This window comes from Dipteris shenzhenensis, chromosome 33 (genome assembly GCF_047967505.1).
Source record: "Dipteris shenzhenensis isolate YYH24624 ecotype China chromosome 33, Dip_SZ_1.0, whole genome shotgun sequence".
NCBI lineage: Eukaryota > Viridiplantae > Streptophyta > Polypodiopsida > Gleicheniales > Dipteridaceae > Dipteris > Dipteris shenzhenensis.
This window is the reverse complement of record NC_141628.1, coordinates 22,262,895-22,289,405: the sequence shown is the minus strand read 5'-3', so window position 1 is coordinate 22,289,405 and position 26,511 is coordinate 22,262,895. Positions and strand designations below refer to the sequence as shown.

Genomic DNA, 26,511 nt, shown 5'->3' with positions numbered 1-26,511 from the left:
GGGCGGGGGGTGGCTGAGAGGTCGGGAGGAGGCTGATCCTCGGGGGGGTCACTCATCATATGTAACCCTATCATGTGAGTTCAACAGAAGGATATTTTTTATTTCTAAAATTTACAAAAATAAATATACATAAGGGACTATTCAAAATAGTTTTGGAAAAAAATTATAGATTTGTATAGAAAAGGGGTACATTTTATTAATGAAAAAATTACAGATAAGGGATTTTAGAAATAGGTCTTGAACGCACATGATATAGAGGGTTTATACATAGTGACCCCCCCAAGGGCTGATCAGGGATTTCATAGAGTGTGCGTGCGTAGGTGTGCCAGAGGGAAGTGTCCGTGAGGGGGGAGGGGGATCGGCATTCTAGGAATTTCCTCCAGAAATCCTTGGAGTTGCTACTAAACAGAATGTTCAGTAGCGTATCCTCATTCTGGCGCAAGAAGGCTAGCTTCTTGCGACAGACTAGTCGACGATAATCCCTGGTGAGACGTGGATTGGCCCTAGCGTTTCGCTGGGTCGTGAGTCGGAGTGTGTGGCGTAATGCTTTGCACTCGTCATCATACCATCTGTTGCAAGGGGTGGAGCCAGCGGGTGGAGGGCGGGTGGACCGGGTAGTGGAAGGAAAGATGTGGCGGGCTACATTGTGAAGGGAGTGGGTGATAAGGGTGGCTCAGTGATCTAGAGAGGGTATGGTGCCTATGTGTCTGAGGAGGGAGGCTAGGTGGGCTGAGTAATCAGGTGAGAGGTTATGATCGAAGTGTATATCATGATAGGTAGTGTAGTGCGGGGTGTGGCTGGGAGGGGCTTGGGACGCAAGTATATGAAAGAAAAGGTAAGTGTGATCGGCTCCTGGGGGTAAGGGTGCAGTGCGGAAGTCAGTGATCTGTGGGGCTAAAGCAGGAGATCCCAGAATATAGTTGACGACACTGGCTCCTCCGCCATGTGGGAAACATGTGAAACCAGAGGAGGCAGGCCACCGATCTAGTCCATTGTAGATGACCAGATCATGTATACGTCCAAGGTCCAAAAGAGCCTGCCCATACCCAGTAACGGGAGCATGACTGTCAGGCGAGGAGCGAGGGAAGCTCGAGTCCTCTGTGTCCATCTCAGGTAATAGGACCGGATCTGAGTGGAAATCCAAGAGTGATGTCTGACGTGCACCTGTCCTTGCATTGAAATCCCCAACTAGGAGGACCTCTCCGCGTCTGGAGAACTCCACAATGTCTGAGTAGAGATCTAGATAGGGGGATACCCCCGTATCCTCGTGAAGCATCCATGCAAAATGTGACGTCTCAGGAGGAAAGTAGTAGACTGCAATAAAGAGGTCGCGTGTGGAGGGACGTCGGAATCGGAGCCATAGGTAACGGGCATGGGCATCCCATCTAACCATGGATGTTAAGCTCGTGAGCGCTGAGCGAAGGAGTACTGTAACTCTGCTTGACCCTCGGACCCCCCTAGTATATCTGGTCTCCTCACGGAATACTGACTCCCAGGTATAGCCACTGACCAAGGGGAGAGGGTCGGGGCTCTCATGTGTTTCTGTATAGAAAACAATGTCACGTCCAATGTATGACTCTTAGAAGTTCCCAGGGTCAGACCATAGGATACCATTACAGTTCCATACGGTGCATGCCAAGGGTACTGTGTGCTTGAGTCTGAGTCTCATAGACCATGTCTCCCTATTTGGGGGGGGAGTCTGCTACCGTGTCTGGAGTACCTGGTGGGGCTCGACGACGGGGGCCAACTAACAGGCGGCCATCTCGAACGACAGCCCACTTCCCCTCCTAACGGGCTACATCTCGCTGCTGAAGCAGGGTGCACCGCTCTTCCACCTGCATAAGTGTGAGATCCTCATCCATGAAGATAGTAGGGTGGTCCCGTAGTGTAGCACGCTGCTTGAGTGCTGCAAGTCGAGCGTGAGTATCCCTGAATCGGATGACGAGTGGCTGTGGGCGTGTGGGGTCGACTTGTTCAAGTGCACGATTTCCAGGGGAGGCAGATCTTGTTCAGCATTGCTGTAGGGGTGCGTAGGCCTGCGCAAGGCCAGTGGCAAGCCAAGGCTTGCAGCAGACAAGGGCCCTTAGACCACGGGAAGGCTACGAGAGGGTGTGGGGCAGAGGCTACAGGAGGGGGGGATGGTGCAGAGGCTGCGGGAGGGGGGGGAGTAGAGTGGAGCTACGGGAGGGGGGGGCAGAGTAGAGCTACGGGAGGGGGGGCAGAGTAGAGCTACAGGAGAGGGGGAGGCTGAGTGACGAGGGGGAGGGGGCTGAGTGACGAGGGGGTGGGAGGGGGCTGAGCGATGAGGGAGGGGGAGGGGGCTGAGGAGCGAGGGAGGGGGCTGAGCGATGAGGGAGGGGGAGGCTGAGCGACAAGGGAGGGGGCTGAGTGGCGGTGAGGGGGAGGGAGCTGAGTGGCGGTGAGGGGGAGGCTGAGCGACGAGGGAGGGGGAGGGGGCTGAGCAGCGAGGGAGGGGGTTGAGCGACGAGGGAGGGGGAGGCTGAGCGACAAGGGAGGGGGCTGAGCGGCGGTGAGGGGGAGGGGGCTGAGCGACGGTGAGGGGGAGGGAGCTGAGGGGCGGTGAGGGGAGGGAGCTGAGTGGCGACGGGAGGAGAGACAAGGGAGGGGGAGGCTGAGCGACGAGGGAGGGGTGAGGGGAGGGAGCTGAGCGGCGAGGGGAGGAGCAACGAGGGAGAGCGGCGAGGGGAGTGGCAAGGGGAGGAGCGACAAGGGTGAGGGGGAGGCTGAGCAACGAGGGAGGGTGAGGGGGCTGAGCTGAGCAGCAAGGGGAGGAGCGACGAGGGAGAGTAGCGAGGGGAGCGACGAGGGGAGGAGCGACGAGGGAGAGTGGCGAGGGAGAGCGGCAAGGGGGAGGAGCGACGAGGGAGGGGAGCGACGAGGGAGGGGGCTGAGGCTGAGCGGCGAGGGGAGCGGCGAGGGAGAGCAGCGAGGGGGAGGAGCGGCGAGGGGAAGGAGCGACAAGGGAGGGGAGTGGCGAGGGAGGGGGCTGAGGCTAAGCGACGAGGGGGGGCTGAGGCTGAGTGGCAAGGGGGAGGAGCGGCGAGGCGAGGGGAGGAGCGAGGGGAGCGGCGAGGGAGAGCAGCAAGGGGGAGGAGCGGCGAGGGGGAGGAGCGACGAGGGAGGGGAGCGGCGAGGGAGGGGGCTGAGGTTGAGCGACGAGGGGGCTGCGAGAGAGAGAGAGAGAGAGAGAGAGAGAGAGAGAGAGAGAGAGAGAGAGAGAGAGAGAGAGAGATGCAACAAGCATGCCAGAGCAAGAGGGAGCAGAGAAAGAGGGGGAAGAGGGAAAATGCAAGGGAGGGCACCCTCACATTACAAAAATGGAGGAAATGGCAAGCTATACCATAATAGTGGGAGAAGAGGCCCTAGAAAGAGGGAGGGGGAAAGAAAAATTTGCCACAAGGATCCTACTATGTCATTGAAGGCAGATTTGGGCTCATGTGGGGGAGGTGCACATGGGAGGAGGGTCAAGCATGGGTTAAGGGGGGGGGGGATGGTTTGGGTGGTCCCTAGTGTAAGGGGAACAGCTAATAGGGGCTCTCTGTTGGCCCTCCCACCATCCACCTCAACATACAATTGCCCCACACCTTCTATCACTCTCATTGGTACACCTCAAATCCCTCTTCAATCCCTTAAAATCAGGAAACCCTAATTGGAGGTCCTTTTAAGACTCCATTTCACCCCTAATGATGGATTAACTTGGAAACGCTTCGCCAGATTTGTCCTTACAAGTAACCATTGGTGTACTAGATTCCACATTAAAAAGATGGATTTCACTATTCTGCACCCTTTCGAAATATCTTTATATCAAGCCCTACACCAATTGGGAGACCTATGGAGACCCCACTTTTTGTTAAGATTGAGAAAAAAGGCTACACCTTCAATAACCTGCTATACAAAATTTTGGCAGTAACTTTCTTTAGCCTCATCTTTCCAAATAACCATAGGTTAGGTATCCAATCCTATGAGTGGATACAATTACTGGTCCAAGCCTTGCACACCTGACTAAGAACAGCTTGGATTAAGGCATATTCCCTTGCATTTAATATAAATTTGGCATGTATACCAGCCAAAGCTCTTGCTTGGTAGGGCCCCAAATTTGATGCCAATAATTAAGCCCCTTCTTACTAATGTTCCTTGCACAACACAGATCCAATTTGGCAAACAAGGCATTAGTGATAGCTATGGCCCTGTCCCGCCAAATTCCTTTTCTCAAACTAGCATCATCCCTCAACCCACCACACTCTTTCCATGATAATGTGTTAATAGAAATCCTCCCAATAGCAACAAGACTAGAAACAACATCAAGAAAATATGAGAACAATTTGTCATACCACGAGAGCAAACACCAAGTACTAGCCCCCACCATTCAATCGATGGAGATTTATCTTTGAAAAGTACAGGAATCCATTTCCCAATCAAAGCAAGGTTTTTGTCCTAATAGATCTAGCAAACCATATCCATCGGGGCCTTAAATGACTCCCAGGGTATATAATGCATCTTTCTCTTTCCACCCTCCTCTACCTAAAGGAAAGCATGTGTGATGCATCAACCTTTCTACCTCCATCCAATGTCTTTCTTTGAAGCTGCATTTAGTGGCCACATATGTAGTAGAAGCAGCAAGGATATGCTTAATAATGAGCTTGGCATTCCATCCAAGAAAATGACCATAATAGCTCTTGAGCTTTTTCTTAATCCTTTTCAAGAACCAAATAAATCTCTGTTTCACCTTCAAGCCCCAAGGCCGATAAAAGAACACAAGTATCTTACCACTTCACCATGGATAATCCATTTAATTAGAAGATCCTTGGTCCAATCAGGAAGAGTATTCAAACTAGATCTAAAGATAAAACCTATAGGCTAGCTACATTTAGACCTCAAGGCCTTGCAAAATCATTGCATACCTTCCATCAAAGCAGATAGTCTCATGCTCCTCTTGAGTAAAAGCCATAATATCGTCAGCACAACAAATAACTATGAACAAATTTGGCAACTTGAATGAAGGACCACACCCTTCATAAGTCCCTTTTTCACTAATTTCTTAAGCTTAACCATAAGAGGCATAGTACAAACAACAAAGAGGTGGGGGCAACTAGACAGCCTTGTGTTACCGTTCAATGCAAATCAAAGCAGCCTACAACACCCCCATTCAAACAAAGTATTGTAGAGTCATTTACAAATAGGCAGGAAATCATCTTAACAAACTCATCACCAAAACCAAGAGATTGAGTTTCAACTGTCTTTTCTTAAGCGATGACCTTATTCATCATGTAGGATTATTTTAGACTGAAGAGAGGCATCCATCTTATCACCCAGAGCCAATTTTATATTAGGGGCAAGTCTTGGAAAATTCTTTGCATAGTGAGTGGATGCACGGCAAATGTAGTAGGCATTTGGGAATGGATCAAACCAAACTTGTTGAGCAATGACTACACCATCTTGAAGCTCAACTTCCAGTAAAACTGAAATATCCAGACTTCTATCCCAAAGGATCCAAGCATACAAATATTGGGAGAGGATTTTGAAATCGGAGGAACAAGAAGAACCCTCCCAAGAGAGGAAGCAAGACTACTCACTGAGTTACCTAGAACAATCAATTGACCTAGAAACTCCACTGGCAGACAGGGCATCTGTGGAACATGAATTCATCTATACTAAAGGTCGGGCTCCAAGGAATGACCAACATAGTGGAACTAGCAAAAAGGAATGATCAATTTATCTACTACTTGATTTCAAAGTGCTTATGATACAAACCTAATGTCAAGAAAAGTCCCCTTTCCAAGAAATTTGGCAAAGAAACTTGAGGCTGGGATGTCACATTTGAAGGCAGGAATCTCTTCCAACTCTGAGAATTGAGGGAATCGTACCCATGAAAAAGAAATACACACCCCCCTTTGTTAGCCAAGTTTTATCTTGATCTCTTGAAGCCCAAGCCTAAAGACAATAAAGTGCCTCTTTCCCTCTGCAAACTAAGGTTTCTTTGCTACATCTCTTGCTTTTCAAAAGCCCTCTGCATGTAGCAATTTCCGTGCATCTTCTTCCTCTAACACAAAAAATTCGTTGCATAGTCTCTTTGCTAAAGTATTAGCATAAAAGGGTATCCCCTTACCAAGCTCTTCATTGCTTGGAGTTGTTGATTCACTTTTTGGTAGTAAACCATTACCCTATGTGCAAAGGACACTGGGGTTTCTTCTCCCACAAGTTTCTTCCCAATCGCTACCATCCTCTGAAACCATATCACTCAACTCATCCCACCTTGGGTGTTTCAATCCCCCTTCTAAAGACCCAGTCTCAATGTTCATGCACTATAGAGCGATGGAATATCCTTTTTCACTAGGACTAAGATGTGATCGGCACCCCCAACGTTCAACTTTACATAACGGCCATTTTTTGTACTTTTGACTTGTACGAAAGGATTGCTAAAAATTCAAGATCTTTTTAATGAGTGAAATTTCAAATTGTCTTTATTTTGAGGGGCATGAACACAAAATTCAAGAATTATCAACATATGGAGGGCTTCCAAATATTTTTTGAGCTTTCTGGCCTGCCCTTTGGGTAGCCTTAGCAACGCTTCAAATTTGGCAAAGCAGAAATTAGGCATTTTTAGAATTTTAGAATTTTTAGAAGTGCATTTCTCCTATTGGACATGTTAACTCTTCTTCATTGGACTTGAATGCAAACTCTAAAGTGGTTGACTCTCTCTCTCTCTCTCTCTCTCTCTCTCTCTCTCTCCCCCCCCGCCTCCTTTATCTCCTCAAGTCTTCTTACACACCATCTCTACCTTTTCTCCCTCCCTCCCTCCCCTCCCGCCTCTCTCTCTCTCTCCTTTCTCTCCTGGAGTCTTCCTCCACACCATTTCCTTTTTGTTTGCTTTTTTAATCTTTGGCAGGCCCTATAAATGATTCACCTTGTTTTATTTGTCAAATTGCCTTTATTTAAATATGAGGGGTGGGTGGGAGAAGCTCCCAACATGCATTATTGCTAGCATTCTTGTAGGACTCGCAAGGGACCTACCTTTGTGACGTCCCAAAGAGTATCAAATTGCCTCACAAAACCTTCATATGCATAATCAAATCCTTTAAATGCATCCTCGAGGCCTTCAACTTTCATCATCTCCTTACTCTTCCAACTCCTTCCACCCTCTCCATCTCTTATTAAGCTCCTCCCTCTCCATCTTCTTAACAACCATGTCTGGCTGCGGCTCAAACTGCTCTTGCGGCTCCAATTGCTCCTGCGGGAGCAACTGCACGTAAGTCCCTCCATCCATGATATCCCACAAATCCTCACATTCCTGTTGTTATCTCTCCGCCTCTCTAACTATCTCTGTTCGCTTCCCTTTCGCAGCTGCAAGAGATCGGAGCAACCTTGCCTCTCTGGCCCGAGGACTTCCATATTCATGGAGACATCCCCTGACATGAGGTGTGCCCATCATGATCCCCGTTGAAGTCGGTCACAGCTGGCTTTTCTTAGAGCACATTGAGTTATATCTCGTACAATATTCCGTCGCTAAGCACGAAAGCATGTGTGCGCGTCTGCAGGTACTCTAGCGGAGCCGCTGTCGTTGAGTTTGCTGAGAACACATGCGCCCGCTGTGCCTGTTCTCCTTGCTCTTGCACTTAAAACAGACTGATTTCCTTCCAACAGATGGAAATCGAACTGCAAGGAGGCTCCTGGCCTCTCGTAATAGCAATAAGACTGATGTTGCGTTATGTATAGCTTGTTGCCGCCGATTGTACCCACCACATTCTGGCATGCCACAGCGTTTCTGCACGTAATATATATGAAATCTGACTTTCTGGCATATTTGATTTGGGTGTAGAAAGAATAAAAAATGCGAAAGTGATGCGATGCAAACTTCTCTGTTTGGTCTCTATACGAAAAGTAGTTCTCATTTAAAACTAAATCGATGTTGGGTGGTTCTCTTTTTTAGATCTATATTTGAGCTGGCGTTTCAATTTAAGCATTCATCGGAAACCAAATCGATACTGTACTGTTTGTGGGTGATTCCCTCTTTGGATTTCCATGTGAGTCCCCTTTGAATTCATGTCCCGAGAATATCTATGATCCAGTTAAAGAGGGTTACCTAATTAATTGTCTACCCGCTTCTGGACACGTCTATCATTTACTTTAAAGTGGCTTATCTGATCAACTGATGCTGTTGCTTGGAAGTGTTGATTGTCCACCCCTCCATATTTATGTGGTTTGTTGTGGTCGGATAAGACCGAGTGGTATGTCAACAGCCGTTCTACAAAATTAAAATGTATTTTACAGCTGTGTTTGGTCTTTTCTAGTTCCTTTTTCATCGGAAACCGAATTTACAGTATGTAGGTAACGGATATGTTCTATTTGGACGTCCATATAACCTTCGAAAGGAAACCTCTTTGTGGTGGGAAGCAAAAGATTGTTTTGGACGACTCTATGATTAGTTTCGAGTGGGTTCTCTCATATATCGCTTGTGTCACTTGAAAACGAGTACGAGTTCTGTTAAATGTCCGGGCATGGACACTTCTGTGACTTGTCCTGGTTCAAACTTGTCCTTATGTCTCGGTGAGAGAGGTGAGTCTTTGTCCTCCCAAAGGCAGGTAGATAAGATGTTTTGGGCGAGCGTTGAGAATCATCTCGCAAGGACAGTCCACCGGCTAAGCCTTGTATCCCTGTATTGATACGCGGGTGTTTTCGTATAAATCCAAGCCCGTACTCTGCTTTTGCATTTGAAATGCTTATGCTAGACTGTACTCTGCTTTTGCATTTGAAATGCTTATGCTAGATTGTACTACTCAGAATGTTTATTTTTCACTCAGTTCACAGCACTGGTCAGGATATTCATCATTGGCAGCTTGTCGTGACTCGTTGTGTGCATGCTTCGTGTTGTGACTTATTTCCTTAGATTGTATATGGTCACAGCTGTTGCACTTCTAATTCAACTCTATGATATGACGTGCTTCTTTATAATCCACTCACAGAGATCTCCCGAGTCCTGCTTCATATTAAAGAAGCAGAACTCTTGCTATGCTCACGATCCATCGTAAGGTGAACTGTTGTCGCTGTAAGTTCATCCACTCACAGAGATCTCCCGAGTCCTGCTTCGCATTAAAGAAGCAGAACTCTTGCTATGCCCACGATCCATCGTAAGGTGAACTGTTGTCGCTGTAAGTTCCTCAGAAATGTCGCGTCGTCAATTTTCATGTTAACGAATAATGTCCTGTCGCCAACTCTCTATAGTCAGATTCTCGTTGTTCAATCAATTCACATTGTACTTCTTATGTTTTCAGCTTGCATTGGAGTTCTTAATTGGTAGGCTGCAGCTATAAAATAGCAATCTGATTGTGAGCTGCAACTATTTGGGTTTTGGGCGATGTTATTGAACGTCCTTGGACGTTCAATGGTCCTCTGAAACAGAAGTCGTACTTTTGTTTGACTCCTCAAAAGTACTTAAGCTTCAATGACTTTTTCAAAGAACTTTAATGACTTTTTCAAGGCCTTGAATAGATATATGCAAGTCATTTTTCTTACAAGCTAACTAAGAGTGCCTCATCAAGCTGCTGCTAGTGGCATGGCTAAGCGTGTCACATCTTTTCTGTGTCCTTACGGTGGAATGCCAGGGTCGAGGCACTTAAATGTATTGCATTAAGTCAACTTGAATCGTTTTGTTGAGGATCCTCTGCTCAGCTTTCATCAGGCAACAACCAGACAGAATGCTCCTACAGCTCAGCACTATTCTAGAATTGTGAAATCAGGGAACTAGTTATGGGCTAGCAGTCCCGAGTCCTGCTTCCTTCGTGTAGTGCTAGCATGTTGTGGGGACATGGAAATGCTTATTCCTAGCGCTCATTCAAAGCTACTAGCCTATGCTAGGAAGCACTCTAATGAAACCCTCCCCTCCTCGTAGCCCCTGCCCCATCCCTGATCCCTCATTTTTCTCTTTACAGAACATTGCAAATTATCAAGATAGCAAATTTAGAAAAAGCATCACATATTTAAAAAAGACACCACTCTTGAGTAAGAGGTGGACACACTATAATGAAAGAATGTTGACCCGCATCAATTTTTGGGAAAGCAAAGAGATAAAACAATGCTCGAGCATTAGGAAAAAAGGGAGCTCATTTTGGGGCCTTTTAGAAGAGAGAAAATAGGCTCTCAACCAATCAGGAGTGGGTCAACGTAACGTTGAAAATTCAACAAAAGAAGATGAAAATAAGAAAAAGTAATAGTACTATATGTTCGTAGAAGCATGTCACATTAATGAGGTGATCTAATTTGAATCTTTTAAAAATTTATTTTTTGTGCAAAATTTGGTGATTCTGACACCGCAGATGCGTCTGGAACGACCCAAAATCCCAAAAACGGCACTGGAAACGCTGGAATCGGACATCCGGAGGCCCGGAAACGGCCAAAAAAGGTCGAAAAGTGGGATTTGCAGCAAAACGCGATCTGGCACCTTTTGACGCGTCTGTGGTGTCAGAATCACCAAATTCTGCACAGAAAAGTGTTGCTCTTATATGAACATTGAATGTAAAGCATGTGAAAGAATATATTTATTCCTTTTCACACTGACATTTCTCACGCAAGTATCCATATTTTCTTGCTTATATAGAGAGAGAGAAAAGAGAATAGTGAATTTCTTACAGGGCCCCAAAATGAGCTCCCTTTTTTCCTAATGATACAAGAGCAGATGACATAGATGATGCATTTAGGAGAGATGCATTACAGACCACTTGACGAAAATGCTACTTGTGGTCATTGATTGCCTTCTTTGATGATTGATGAAGAAGATGAACTGATGATTCTTTGATGTTCAATGATGGTGAGATCTAGTTCCTTGTATAAAGGAGGGTGTAGTTCTAGCTCCATAACATGGGCATAACCATGAATTCAACACCTTGGATTCCAATATTGGGTGTCTCCTTTGGATCATTGAATCAGTTGAAAGAGCAATGAATATGAGACTACATCTCAAAAAGAATGCAATAGAATCTTAGGGATTTAAAAGCCTTGAAATTGCTCATATGCAAAAGCAGTGGTAGATATTGAAGGTAGTAAGGACCATAGCAAGATGCAAGTCATGGGATAAAAAATCCCATACAAGGTGTACTGGAGCATATCTTCATTCTTGGATCACTCTAGCCTACCCAGATCCTCATGTCATCCAAGTGAGAGGTTGCATGGAATTCAAAATATTAGTTAAGCATTAACCATCATAAGAAACTCCAATGGCATGTGGTCCTCATTCATTTTTAAGATCTCTACAATCACATCTGGCAAAGACAATTTATGTGAAATTGATAGGAATGGTGACTCTGAAATACCATTCTTGGATCACTCTCGCCTACCCAGATCCTCATGTCATCCAAGTGAGAGGTTGCATGGAATTCAAAATATTAGTTAAGCATTAACCATCATAAGAAACTCCAATGGCATGTGGTCCTCACAATCACAAATTGTACAATCACATCTGGCAAGGACAATTTATGTGAAATTGGTAGGAATGGTGACTCTGAAATACCATAGCATGTGATTGAGACAAGGACTCCGAAATACCCAAAATAGTAGGTAACTTGGAAAATTACAATGGAAGATTCGTAGAAAGTCTTCGGTTAAATATGTATTGTGCAAAGCTAATAGAAGTAGCACCTTAAAACCTCATATGTGTATAGCTCTAAACCTAAGAGGAGGGATTGGACTTTGAAACAATGTTGCCATCTATCTATCGGCATGCTCAAAAAGTTTCGAGTCTAGAAGGAAAAACTTGCAAATTGAATCACTCTCAAAGAGTTGGGTTTTGAAAACAAAATCAACTACAAGTATATGCACCTTTTGGTTCAGTACACTGTTGTCACCAGAATTAACCTTGCCAGAATTCACAAACTCAGAATGAAACTTAGGATCTCTCTCTCTCTCTCTCTCTCTCTCTCTCTCTATCTATCTATCTATCTATCTCTCTATCTCTATCTCTGTCTTTGTCTCTGTCTCTCTCTCTGTCTCTCTCTCTCTGTCTCTCTGTCTCTCTGTCTCTCTCTCTCTATATATATATATATATGTATGTATGTATGTATGTATGTATGTAATATGTGTGTGTGGGCATGTGTACAATTTGTGTGTATGTATATATATGTGTGTGTATGTGTATGTATGTGTATATATAATAACATGATCTCTCCTCTCTGTTACCTCTCTTACACTCCAATTACAAGAAAGAACTAAAAAATAGAGCTTTAAATTGCATGGAGAATGAACAACTATAAGGCAAAGAGCCTGAAGGACCTTGTCAAGAGGAGAACCTCAATACAAATGAGTACAATGTCGACACAAAATGAATGAGAAGCGAATAAAATCTCAAGTGGCCTTTGGAGGATCTCAAGTGCCCCTTTGTAGGCTAAGGATGACTCAAACCTCTCGAATGAGAAGCGAATAAAATCTCAAGTGGCCTTTGGAGGATCTCAAGTGCCCCTTTGTAGGCTAAGGATGACTTAAACCTCTCACTAGTGGGCTGCCTGGGTCAATATTAGAATCCTACCTGAAATTTAGGATTTGGCATAGAGTTTGGTTCATCTCCACGTTACAAGAGTATGTATGTGTATATATATACTGATATGATCTCTCATCTCCCTTATCTCTCTTACACCCAAAAGCAACTAGGCTTCACTCAACATACAAGAAAAAACTCAAAAACAGGGCTTAATTGCTTGGAGAATAAACAACTACAACGAAAAGAGCCTAAAGCACACTTAAGGACCCTATCAAGAGCAGAACCTTAGTACAAATGAGTAGCATTTTGATACAAATGAATGATTAGCTGCTACACATAGCCCGTAACTCAACTTTCAAGTGGTCCTTTGGAAGAGCTCGAGTGCCTCTTTGTAGGCTGAGGATGGCCTCAAACCTTCTACTAGTGGCTACCTGTCAATCCTAAAATTTAGGATCTAGTATAGAGTTTAATTTGTCGCCACGTCACACGATGTTGAATATCCTTCCAGTCAAATTGTACTTCTATATGAGACAAACATTTCTTATGAAGAGCTCAGAGAAATCCAACACTGTGATTTAGAGGAAATGCACCTCCAAAGTAGGACCTTCCTGGCAATCTTGAATTTAAACAAATCTGCCCTGAAAAGAGGGAATCTTTTAGTGTTAGGCAAATTTCATCTAATTCAGGTATCCTTTGGTAGGTATACCCCTCTATGACCATGACTAGTATCCAAGTGGGCTTGGTCTGATTCATCGTGGTTTCTACGTGGAAAGCCTCCAAGTGGTATCAACTCCAACCTTATTTTTACTATTTCTTTGGCAAGATTGTGTTAAACAATAATCGTTTTTAATTTGGTCATGTAGCTCACATTGGAGTCTAATCACTTGGGACCTTGAAGTCAACCATTTGTGGTTTGTGAATTCAATGGCAGGCTATCATGCTAACTACCCAAGGTAACTATTCTCTTAATATTTTTGTTACTTTCTTATTTTGTATCTTTTGATCATGACATTAATTTCTTTTGTATGTCATGATGGACAGTGCTACATATCGGCTAGTATTTGCTATCAGAACGACAACAGAGAAACAAGACCAAGTAGAATTCAAACGACGTCTACCAGTGGAGTAAAAAGATGGGCATAGCTGCGGGTGGAGAGTTGCCTACAATTGCATGTTGTTCCTTAGTGAAATTTTTGATTTGGAGTCACCAGTCAAAATGAAATCATATACAGAGACTGAACTACTAGCATTTTGGGCTAAGAGTATTCAGCGCCTAATTGCTACCATCAAGGAAGACTGTGCAAGTAAAGTAGCAACACATCCTCTAAGAGGAGAAGAGACTCAATCTAATGAAAACACCATTGTTAATGTAGGGGAACAACCTGAAAATATGACTACATTGCAGCATGTATGAAACGTTATTCTTATACTTCTATGCTTGTTTAAGCCTTTATTTGGGATGTGTAAATCTCATAACTTTTTTATATTTTCCTCCAAGAGGACAGAGACTCGGTCTAATGAAAGCATGTATGAAACCTTATCTTTATACTTCTATGCTTGTTTAAGCCTTTATTTCGAATGGGTAAATCACATAACTTTTTTATATTTTCCTCTAAGAGGAGAAGAGACTCATTCTAATGAAAAGACCATTGTTAACGTTGGGGAACAACCTAAAGATATGACTACATTGCAGCATGCTTGTAAATGACACTTCTAGCCCTAAATATTAGGGAAGATTACTAAGCAAGGAAATTATGCTTAATGAAACATACAAATGCATGAAATCAAAGCCTAATTCATGTAATTCAACCATGTATATCCTATTGTGCTATAACTTATTCCTTGATTGCACAATTTAGGCTCAAAGTGCCATAGCAAGCTAAGGTATGCATGCAATAATGAAATGCATATAACTAGAGCTAAATGCACACCAATGCTATGCAAAGTCAATATTATGGAGTACTTATGTACTCAAATGGTCATTTGGGTATGTGAACTACATCACTTCCTTCCTTCTCAAGCTTGATACTTTCCACAACATCAATAATTTAATTGGAACACTTCTTGGAAAGCTGAGCAAAATCCATCGTAACTATTTGTGAAGGCAACTTGCCCTTGCCCTGCTTGCCTACAAAGAGGTCTCGTGGATTCATTAGGGAAAAAGGGAACTCATTTTGGGGCCCTGTAAGAAATTCACTATTTTTTGATTTATTTCTCTCCTAAAAGACCTCAATAATAGTAAAATACGAAAACGTGGCTCAGAACTGTCAGTAAGGACTACAGAACTGTCAATTCAAAAAGGAATAAGATAATCTTTTGTCTGACTAACACGATTTTGCATTAAATATCCTCTTAGATTTTTTTTTGTTTACCAAAGATTCCGCATCTCTTTGGCCGACGTGTGCAGGCCTTTCATAAAGAGTCCATCATTGAACTTGGTGATTGCAAGTTTTCAAAATATTCACATGGATACCGCCACACTTCCACGATTCATGTTACAAAACGACTATGAGATTGAAAAACAAACTTCGCAACCTGAGAAGCACAAAAAATGGCCGATACTAGTGAGTCACTATCTCAGAAGAAGCGATTACACCATCTTCATATCGACTTAGAAGAACAATATGCTCCAGCACAAAAAAGACGAAAGGATACGGTGCTGAATGCTCAACAGCGGGAAAATATGAGAAGAGAAGGGCTTCAACATATTGACTTATGGTGCGATGGAAGCATATATCCAAAATGTCAAGTAAAAAGCTCTACACCTCCATTTGTCAATCCCACCACATTACTGAGGTTTGCTAGCGATGGACAAAATGGACTTCTTGGTTATATTTCAGCGCAGTCTGCATTTGCGGAAACGTATAAAATGATGTACCTACAAGAAAAGGGGGCCAAGATGCAGGAGATAGCCATTCATGCAAAATTGGAGCAGCAGTTGCAGAATGAAATTGAGGAGCATTCAAAGAGTAAAAAAGAGTTGACAAGAGCAAGAAAGAAGAGAACCATGCTTGGAGACAGACTACATAGCAGGAAGATTAAAAACATTGTAAATTTGAAGGCTGGGACTGGTGGATGCAAGCGACGAATTCAGGAAGCAAGGTTAGATTAAAATTTATCATTTTGTATACTCAAAAAGGCTCTCTTCCATACTATATCTATTTCGTCGATTGTCGCAAAATAAGAATGGAGGTGCTGAATGATATAGTCATATTGTGTTGTTACTACAAGAAATTATTGGAACTTGCAAAAGAAAATATGGACCCGAACCTTCTTCCTGTTAAACAAATGAAAGGATTGCTTTCTTGCGGTGTAGCAAAAGGTTTGATTGAGGAAAAAAAATACAAAACAGTCAAACGCAATGTTGTAGAGGACTTTGTATCCAATAATCAAGTTGATGGCACTATAATCCAAGAGGCTCTTGATGTTAGTGGAGTTAGCAGGAAGGGATATAGTTTGATTTTCCATGCGATATCCTCAACTTTGAAAGATCAAAGGATTAAACGAGTTTTACTGCCAAATCCAGCAACCGTGTGGAGGATAAGAGGTCATTTGAATGAAAGTATAGATGAATTTATTTGGCAATATATCCATATTGAAGAAATATTTCATGGTGTTAAAGGAACCACTATGTATGATCCTTGGAACAATATATTTTTAGATCTGCAACAACTTCAAAAAAGAATGGTCGAGTTTTATGGAATAACATTTGAGGAGTGCAAAGGCATTTTGAAATTTGTTATCAAACTGGATGAGTGTGAGGTTGTAAAGGAAAAGAAAATGGAAAGAGTTACTATTACATTGATGAATGGAGAAATTGATACATCATTGACTGAAGCGAGTTCGAAGTATTTTAGTGTGCAGTCAGAGAAACACATATGGTGGTTAGGCTCGTTCCAGGTATGATCATTTTTTGTTTTATACTTGATTTTGGTCATTGTTTTCAAATCTGTTATAGTAATACTTTTGTTTTCTATAATCTGGCAGGTGAAGACTGAAGACCATGAAACACTAAATTGGGTGTTTCACCACACAGAAATACCAAGAATAATCAAAAGACAAGTGCAAGGCGAGAATCTCCATGTTGCAGGAAAAGGTGATTTTCAAGTAGAGTGGCACATGGCCGGGGATCTTAAAACACTTAAGTGCATGTATAACATTAGTAAAGGAGGCAACTCAAAGTCTCCTTGTCTTTACTGCAAAGAATCAGCTCAAGTAATGGATTCAAAATGGTGGAAGAGAGCACCTAATAGAGATAAAGTTGACCCTGACTTCAAGGCCATTCTGGACATTCCACTATGTAATGTTCACATCTGCATATGTCGAATTATTGAGAAATTGGTATTTTTATATATTGGATTTGCTTGGAAACTCCGTCCCAAAAAAAATAGAAAGGATGCTCTTCAAGCATTGGAAAAAGTGTTATCCGATATAGGTCTGCATGGAGGAGATGTTCAAATCACAAAGGATTTTAAAAAGTCTACCAATGGCAAGGAGGTACCAATCAAGCCCTCAATTGGTGGTGTTAAGGCAAGAAGATTCTTGTCTCGACCCAAACATAGTAAGCAAGTAAGGCAAGGTAGAACAGTTTCAAAGATTAATTATGGATTGTGGAAGCAAGTCCATAATGTTGTGAAAGATCATGAGGCAGATGGGGAAGCACGAAATAGGAAGGCAGAGGTGTGGAGGTCTCTTGATCAACTCTTCATGTTCTGTGACAAAGTAACATGGACAAAGAGTGATTACAAGAACTTTGAGGAGGCAATTAAACATTTTGGAAAGTCAATGAAAGACGCATGGACAGCCTGCAATATAACTCACTACATGGTAAGGTTATGTCTTTTTCTTTTACTTAAGTGTGATCCTCTTTTTTTTAATTACTTACTATGCATTCTTATGTCTTACAGCATATCATATATAACCACCTTCCCTATTTTGTCAAAAAGTATGGATGCCCAGCTATTTGGTCTACCCAAGGCATGGAGAAGTCTCACTACATGGCACGTAATGCATTTTTTAGACACACACAACACTTTGGAGGGAGTCAGAAGGCCAATAGTCTGAAGGAAGTCTTCCAATGGTTTTACTGAGGCATACTACAGAGGCTACATGCTAAAAGAAAAGTTGCTAGCTCCAAAATCAAGCTTGCTTTTCTTCTAGCCCAAAACCAAAGACGAAGACAAGCTCTAGACAATTCAATTGCAGCAGAGAGACATAGACAATGGAGGGAATCGAAGATATTTAGAAACCATAAATGGACAAGTAAACATGAATAGGACTCATTTGTAACTTATTGGTGTTATGTCCACATGTTTTCAAACTCATTCAATAGAAATTTTTTTAGTGGAACAAGTGACTCTTGGTGTTATGCATGAAAAGTATTTCTTTTGTGAAACATATGATCTAAACTTAATACAATTTGTTTACAATTTCAATATATTGTTCATTTAATATTTAACGACACCACTCTATGTAAATGTACAAATCATTTCATGATGAACTTGTTAATCATTTATACAAGATCATACCAGATATCAAAGACTTTATACAAATCAGTTCAAATTTAATATAATGTTTGTGCTGTATTCGATGACTAAATCCTATTTCTCCCAGGGCCTGCCGATTGGAACTCTCTTTTTGATCTTGATTGGAGTCTTTTTCTTCTTTATTGGCTTGATGTCGACTGTCTCTTTATCCTTTTCTTCAGCTCTCTCCACCTGTTCCTCTTCTTGGACTGTGTGGCCTGATGCAATCATGGGTGGCTTTCGAAACCTTACGAGCTGGTGTTTTCCATAGCCCTCCAGATATTTGTGCTCCTTAACACCACATGCTAGTGCATAAGAAGTGTAAGACAAAACGTAAGCGGCCCTAGAGGCCTGCTTATTCACATAATCTCCAAATATATCTATGGCAGACAACCTCACTATCAAAATGATCTTTTCCTTTTGCCATGAAAGAACATGTCCACCTAAAGCCTTGGACAAACATTTTAAGAAGTAAACAATGGCTTCTCCATTGTTGCTCAACGCCTATGGTAAATCAAGATCCGGCACTACCTAGATCATGAATATAATGAGCTAGGCCTGACATTTTGCGAAACCCAACTTGCCTGCTTCCACTTGATCTCTGGAGGAATGTGTTATCCTCAATTTGTAGCTGCCACATATCAAAGGATTGGAGTGAGACAATACACAACCTACAAAAATAAAGTTAAGCAGAAGTCAAAGTATTTGATTTGAAGTACCTTCTCATTTTCATCAGCAACAAGCAGTTCATCTTTCCAAAGATTTATCCCTCTCCCCTCTCGTCCAGCCTCTTCTTTAGGCTTTTCTGTGTATAGTGCTGAGAGATTCATAGCTTCCTATGTGAGCTGGAAGGCAGCTTCATCTGGCTCTTGGAACTTTTCAGCCTCTTTGAAACAAAATGAAAGGGCCTCTACAGGATCAAACATTGTTTCCAAAGCCAGTAGTGAATGGTCATCCTCTATGCCAACCTCCTTGTCAAGCCTTGAAGCCTGGGCAATAAGGGAAATGGCATAGTCCTCCCTCAAATTGAACATACACTCTATATCATGGAGGAAAACATAATCCTTTCCACCAATCAACACACCTGGAAGCATGGGCACTGCATAGTTGCTGCTCTAAACATCAAAATCTTCAACTGGCTCTGCTCCCCTCAGAGTTTTTGTCCTCAGTTGAACAAGGTCAAGAGCAGCCACTTGCAGCCCCTCATCCTGCAGGTTGATATCTTCTTCTTGCTCTGCCATTTCTGTGACCAAAGAAACATCCTCCTTTTCCTGTGCTTCAGATGTGTCTTCTTCTTCTACTTCCTACCCTTGTTCATCCAAAGACTCTTGACTGAAGACAATGTACATAAGAAATGCCATGCTCTCCTCCAGCACTTTGCACTTTCTGGTGTGCAAAGTACAGTTGAATTTATAGTGATCAGGCAGGCTGTCAAATCTTCTGTTCACATGGTACCTCAGCCTATCATTGGAGACAATATGATTTATATGCACAAAAACCTTTTCTCCTTCCAAAATTCTTCCTGCCTCTGTCAGTTCTTTGAAGGTATCCCAATAGTCTGAAAGAAAATCTTTGTGCTGCTCCAGTATAGAGCTCATTGTGAACTCCATGTTGAAAATACTGTGGTATATATGGAAGTTACTCTAAGCCTTGCATTTGTGAAGAAACTCAAATAGGAGCAAATCTGGAGAATTTTCCTCTTCTGGTTCCATTTGTTTTTTGATGGAAGAATCAGCACTCTGCTCCAGTCTCTTCTTTTTGCCTGTTCAAAAACTTATATACTATGAATTCTATATGCTGACATATGCAATCAGTGAATGCATTTTATATCACCAGAAAATCCATTCATGACATCTCATGACTCACCTGGTGATTGCTATGGTCTAATAATAGTAGCAGAAAAGTCCAGCTTCCTCTTGAAAAAGGTGGGGCTTGGGAGCCAGCTGTTCCAAAACAAAAACATTTCTCATCATCAAGGAAGATTTCCACAGGGCTAAAGATAGCAAATTAATGAGGTAGAAGTGAGAACCAAATCAGACACAGGAATTTGCAACAAAATGTGATATGGGCTATTTAGAGATATATAAACCACTCTCCTCGCATTTTGTTGCAAATTCTCAAGTTCTATTCATGTGCTTGTCAAATCAAGCACTTGGTTCATCTCAGTGATTCCTGGACACTATGATCTCATATGCAAGAGAAATAATGGAATGAGTGAAACTTTTCATGAGGAATGTGTCAACAACAGGAATTTGCAGCAAAATGTGATATGGGCTGTCTAGAGAATTATAAACCACTCTCCTCGCATTTTGTTGCAAATTCTCAGGTTCTGTTCATGTGCATGTCAAATCAAGCACTTGGTTCATCTCAGTGATTCCTGGACACTATGATCTCATATGCAAGAGAAATAATGGAATGAGTGAAACTTTTCATGAGGAATGTGTTAACAACAGGAATTTGCAGCAAAATGTGATATGGGCTGTTTACAGAATTATAAACCACTCTCCTCGCATTTTGTTGCAAATTTCTAGTTTCTATTCATATCCAACTCCAATCTAATTTCTGGGTGATTTACCACATTCTTGAACAGTATAAATTGAAAATGTAACAAGAAGGATGGAGCTGAGTGAAGACATTTGGACATCAAAAATCCAATGGATGGAAGAAATAAATGTTAAAAAACATTGAAACCAATCTAGAATTCTGACCTTTTTTTTCCTTTTCCATGCTGATGGAGTTGCACTGGTAAATCTCCTGCTCTTTCTCTAGCTTGAACTTTGCACTCTAGGTAACCTGGAGATCTGGCAGTAGTAGTAGTCTTCAGGCAGGTTGCAGTCTGGATGGAGTGTGCTGGGTAGGAAAGGATCAGAGAGAAGGAAATGGAAGATGCGAGGGTCATGGCAGGGATGAAAGATTGGGAGACAGGGGAGGGAAAAGTGGTTGCGGTATTGATTATGAAATCATGAATGGCACAAGTTCCAAGGCATAAAGTGTACTTTCACACGTGCCAAATTTCAAACTCTAAGAGATATGGGTCCCATCCACACGTGTGAAAAACGACTACATTCCACACGTGTGGGATTTAGAGATGCTTTATTTCTATTTGCACTTATTTGTGGTATCCTGTTTTAGACCTCTTGCCCTCCAGTCTCTGCTCTCTTGCCTCCCTACCTCCATACTCTGCAACATCAGCATCCTGTCTAGCAGCACAGGTTCATCCTCAGCACATGTTACTCATCAGCAGCACAGCACATCCACAGATAGATTTCAGGTCAGTAACAATGGGTTCTCCCCTTAGTCTCTGCAATCTTCTTGCCTACAATAGAAAAAATCCATCCTGCATGGAAATGCATAGACTCAAGTCAAGACAGAGAAATCACTGTAGGAATGCAGATCTTCAAGTGTGATATTTGCATCTGAGGGTAAAACTGTACTTATGGGTCCTCCCTTCAGTCTGTGCACACTTCTTGCCTTCCATAGACTCAATCCATCCTGTATGGTTATGCAAACACCTTCAAATGACTGAAGGCATATTCCAGCATGCTGCCTCATGAATTTGCAGCAAAATGCGAGGAGAAGGCCTTAGGAATTTCAAACAGCTGAAATCGCATTTTGTTGCAAATATTGAAATATTGCTTCATCAACCCCTGTCATTCTGGTTTTGTGACTTCCATAGCTGTAATCTTCTTGCATAAACTCCATTCATACTGTATTTAGTTGGAGAGACATAGAAATCACTGTAGGAGTGCACCAGCATGTCATTTCAAAAATTTGCAGCAAAATGCGATGTGGACCTGTTTGAAATTCCAAACTGCTCATATCGCATTTTATTGCAAATTTCTCTATATGGCTTCATCCACCCCTGTGATTGCCTTTTCTTTGTTAGAACATGTTCTCCATGTCTGTGATCTCTTTCCAATCCTTTGTATGTAGCTTTTCAGAGTGATGGCAAGAACCAAGTCAACTGCAAGGAAAGTTGGCAAAGGGCCAGGGCTTGCACCAACCAGCAGTTGGGGCAGGTACCAAGAAATTTAGTGTGCCTCCAAAGGGAAGAGCTACACATGGCAGGAAGGGTAAGCCAATGAGCTTGCTCAAGCAAAAGGCCAAAAGATTGAATCATAGTGCAGGTGTGCTAAGGGAGATCAGGAGGCCACAGAAAGCTATAGGCTTTGCAATACCCAAAGCACCCTTTCAAAGACTGGTGAGAGAAATTTGTGACAGTTGGAACCTTGGGTTCAGGTGGAATAGGACTACCATTCTTTCCTTATAGGAAATGGCAGAGGATTACTTGGAGAAATATTTTGAAGATGCAATGCTTGCCTTGTTCATCCTGTGGAATGGCAGGACATCAAAATGAGAGACATATTGCTAATTCCACCTACAAGGAAGTTGAAGGTTGATGAGGTAAAGGTCATTGAGGTAACACACTCAAAGAACACCAGAGGGAAGGCTGCTTATGAGGACTCACTGAAGCAGCAAATAAAAGAAACAAAATCTGTTATAGATGTGGAGACTGGAAAGAAGGAGCTACAGATACATAGAAGGTTGAAGGAGCTGGGCCCTGATGTAGTTGTTCATATTGAGGATGAAGTTTCAGTGTGAATGATTTTGACTTGACAAAACAATGCTTAGCAGCATTGGCTCATAAGAATGAGTATTGCTCAGATACTATCATTCTTGCAATGCTCTAGTAAGTGTCTATAAATTTTATATTTTTTGCAAATCAATCCTCCTTGTACCTCCTTTATAACCTACCCTAATTATTTTCTGATCCTATGCAGCATGATGAGAAGCTGGCTTCACCCCTCTGTACAGCATATAGTCCATATTGTTGATCCAGCCATTTCTTCTAAATTAAGAGATGCAAAGGAGACTCCCATGAGTATTTCCAGCTGGTTCAAACACTACAATTTTGAAGTAATTGATGTTTTGCTACTTCTATACCATACCATGTATGTGGGTGACTACTTCTTTTAAGATTCTTCTTTAAGATTGGGAACTCTTGTAGCCTTTGATTTTCTTATGCTTTTTTCCTTATGCAGTGACCACTGGAGTTTTGTTTCTATTGACATCTAGCAGAAGCAATGCTTTCTATTCAACTCTCTAAAAAACACACACAGAGAGCTGAAATTGTAAGTGCTGTGTGTGCTTTTTGAACTTAAAACTTCATTATTTTGATATCATACTAACTAAATTATACATATTGCAGTTGTATTAGAAGGCTTTTAGATGCATTGGATCACTGTCCTCCAAATGTCTCTCTTTTGGATTCAATAGAGCCAATAAGTCTAGAGGTAAAAAGTCTATTAAATGCTATGTCTTTGAACTTATTAAATAATTTTGTTTTGTGCTGATGCTAACAGTTTCTAACATATCTTTCTAACTGTACAGACACCACAACAAAATGATTCAAGTAGCTGTGGATGGAGAGTGCTGATCAATGCAAAATATATACTTTCAAGCTACTTTGAGAAGGAACAGCCAGACCTGGTAAGGAAAAATACTTTTCATTTAGCTTGAAGATAATTCATAATGATACAAAGTGTTCTAAATTATCCTCTGCCATTGCAGATGAAAGAGGATAGCTTCAGCTCCAACTATGTACATAATTTTAGAGCTCATACAATTTGGAGGTTTTTGAGCTATGCCTCCCCCAAACCTATTGTACCAGCTACTGTGGAGCTGGGTGAAAGCTCTAAAGTACAAGAAGGTGTCATACACCTTGATCCCACAAATGAAGCACCTAATGCTGAGGACCAGAAGCCACAGGAGCAATCACATAGTGCTGAGGAGGAGCAGACACAGGAGCAAAGACCTGTTGCTGATGTTGAGGAGAAGGTGGAGAAGCAGCAAAGAGAGGCTCCTGGGACAGTGGAGGAGACAGGATGGAGCACGGATAGGATGGAGCAGCAGAGAAAAGATCCTCCAGAAAATGTAGAGTAGCCTCTGGATCAAGCTGTACATAAATAGAAAATGGATGTCAGAAATATGTTCTACATATTTAGCTAAATAGTTCTGTACAAAATCTTACTTGATTGAATACAAAACCTTTGCTTATGGAGTCTGTGTTATCTCAATTTTTAAATTTTTGATGTCTTTGCATTTTATTGAGCTCTCTCTTCTTTTGAGTAACTGCAAAAAAGCAATATGAATCAGAGTGGTAAATTAAACTAATAGCAATGCTTAATGAGACTAGGATAAATCAGATGGTGTACCTTTCTGTTGTTATAGATAAATAAAAAGTCGTTTGCGATAGAACCTTCAGTCTCAAACAGAATGTCACTGCGCAATTGAGCTAGGGAGCAACATTCTTTTAATGAGATATTGACTAGCACATCACCATTCTCAACAACATCAATATCAATAATTTTATTTTCTGCACCAAAAGACTCTTCATCTTGATCCATTGGGACAAGCTTTGTGCCTAGCATTCGACTGCGCTTGTAATAAAAAGAGAAAATAAAATTTTGTGATGCAACCATGTACTTCAGTTGCATAGAAGGTTGGACCACCTCACAAAACACTGAACTACATGTCTTCTTATCCCAACCTTTATCCAAAAATTGTGGCATGCATGCCGAATTTGTTGCTTTAACTGTGAACATTGTTTTTGAAACCTTCACTGGAAAGGTATTAAACAAGTCCACAAAAACTGTGAGAGGCATGCACAAAGAAATTTTTACTATCCTAGTGGCAAGATTGGGCCTCAGAGCTTTTTGTACTTCTGTAAAAAGCTTCGCCCTATATGCCTCTGTAACACTAGAATGTGGGTGAGGCCAATCCACTGAATTCCACGCCGGAAGGTCTTGTTTTATTAATACACCATGTGTGTTAGCTTTGTCCAGCAACTGATAAAAATGATCAGTAAAAAATATACCCGATTGAGCTAGCTCTGTTGCACATCGACCTTGGTATTGTTGTTCTCCTATCGATCCATGCAGAACATCTATAAATCCCAGAATACAATTGATGTTTTGCCATGTCTCATACGATGAAGGATATAAATCTGAAATAAAACAACACAAGAATGTCAATAAGCTAAGAGAGAAAGCTTCATCTTAAAAATCCATACACCTCATGAAGAAAAAAACCACAATAGAAAAATATACAATTAGGCCTGTGTTGCGGAAGATTTTTTGGATAGTCTCGCAAAACAAGTTCTTTATGCATGTACACGTGCTGAATCAAAACTTCTTTCATGGATATCTTCCCTTTGGTGATTTTAAAATCTCGTACTCTTCCCTTCCACGATGCCAAGAAAATGTTTTTTGTCTGGGGTCTTTTTCTTTTGCTAGGTTGCATGAGCACCCATGCTCCTTTCGAAACACTAAACCTTTCCCAAGTTCCTTCCGTTTTGACTGTACTTGAATTCTCTACCGACGAAATAGAAGAAGCAGGTCGACGGGGTAAGGATGTTTGGTATAATTCTGCCTTCGTAGCATTATCATCCACAGAGCGTCTTCCACAAGAACGGCCGTGCTTTTGGTTCACCATGGAGATTTTCTGAATCTGTAACAATAGCAAAGTAATGTAACTAAGATAACAATTTGAAGTTTCAAGAAAGAGAAAGTGGGCAGACAGGCAGTTGACGAGAAACATCTTACTCTACGCCAAACAGGATCAAGGGAGTAGTTTTGGAAAAGAAAGGCTGTTGCACAATGAGGCAATGGTGTAGAATGGTAGACCTTTCGCACAAAAGGCAGCACAACATTTGAAAGTTCAAAGGAAGGTGGAAGCGGGAAGGATCTTGTCAGATAAAATGTCAGTTTAGATTCTATCTTCTTGTCCAAAGATCTTCTGAGAATAAAAAACCAATCTCCACATTAATGTAGCACGCTTGTACTTACATAAAGTATTGTTTCTTTTTTCTATTTTCTCTTATTTTCATGAATTTTCAACGTTACGTTGGCCCTCTATTGATTGGTTGAGAGCTTATTTTTCCAAACCGTAAAAGGCCCCAAAATGAGCTCCCTTTTCTCCTAATGTCACATTGGAAATAAGATGGAGAACGAGACCAAGTGGTAGATCTAAAAGATAATCATTCTTTGTTTGTCTATTATGCTGAGTAGGGGCTACTATAGCACCAATAATATCTTGAAAATCCTTATCGAGAACATAGAGAGAAGGTCAATCTTCAAAGGCTGGAATATTGCAGTGAATGATACTAATCATACTAAGAGTCATGGATGAACTTTTCAAGTTAGTTTCATTGAAAAGCTAAACTTTTATATTGGCATTGAAAGTCTGTATGCCCTAATATAAAGTAATGTTTGAAACATTCACCAGAATTTGAAACTTTTATGCAAAAAAAATTAAAATTTCGCTACGGTTTACAATTTTTCCTTCAAAATTCCAAAGAATATATATAAAAAAGTACTACATTCTACTAATATTTTGTGAAACTTAAAAAATGATCTTGAAAACTTTCACCAAGATTTGATATTAATATATAAGCATAGCTTCGATAAAAACATCCCTGCTAAGAGTCTAAGATTGCCAATG

General features: G+C 41.7%; 1 long non-coding RNA gene across 1 annotated transcript; it reads left to right on the top strand.

Annotated features, from left to right (window-relative positions):
• The first annotated feature begins 7,094 nt into the window (after positions 1 to 7,094).
• On the top strand, positions 7,095 to 7,819 carry LOC147879834 (uncharacterized). The gene is made up of 3 exons (XR_015540688.1): positions 7,095 to 7,267; positions 7,363 to 7,437; positions 7,557 to 7,819. It is a non-coding gene; the product is annotated as an uncharacterized LOC147879834 (long non-coding RNA).
• Positions 7,820 to 26,511: the final 18,692 nt, after the last annotated feature.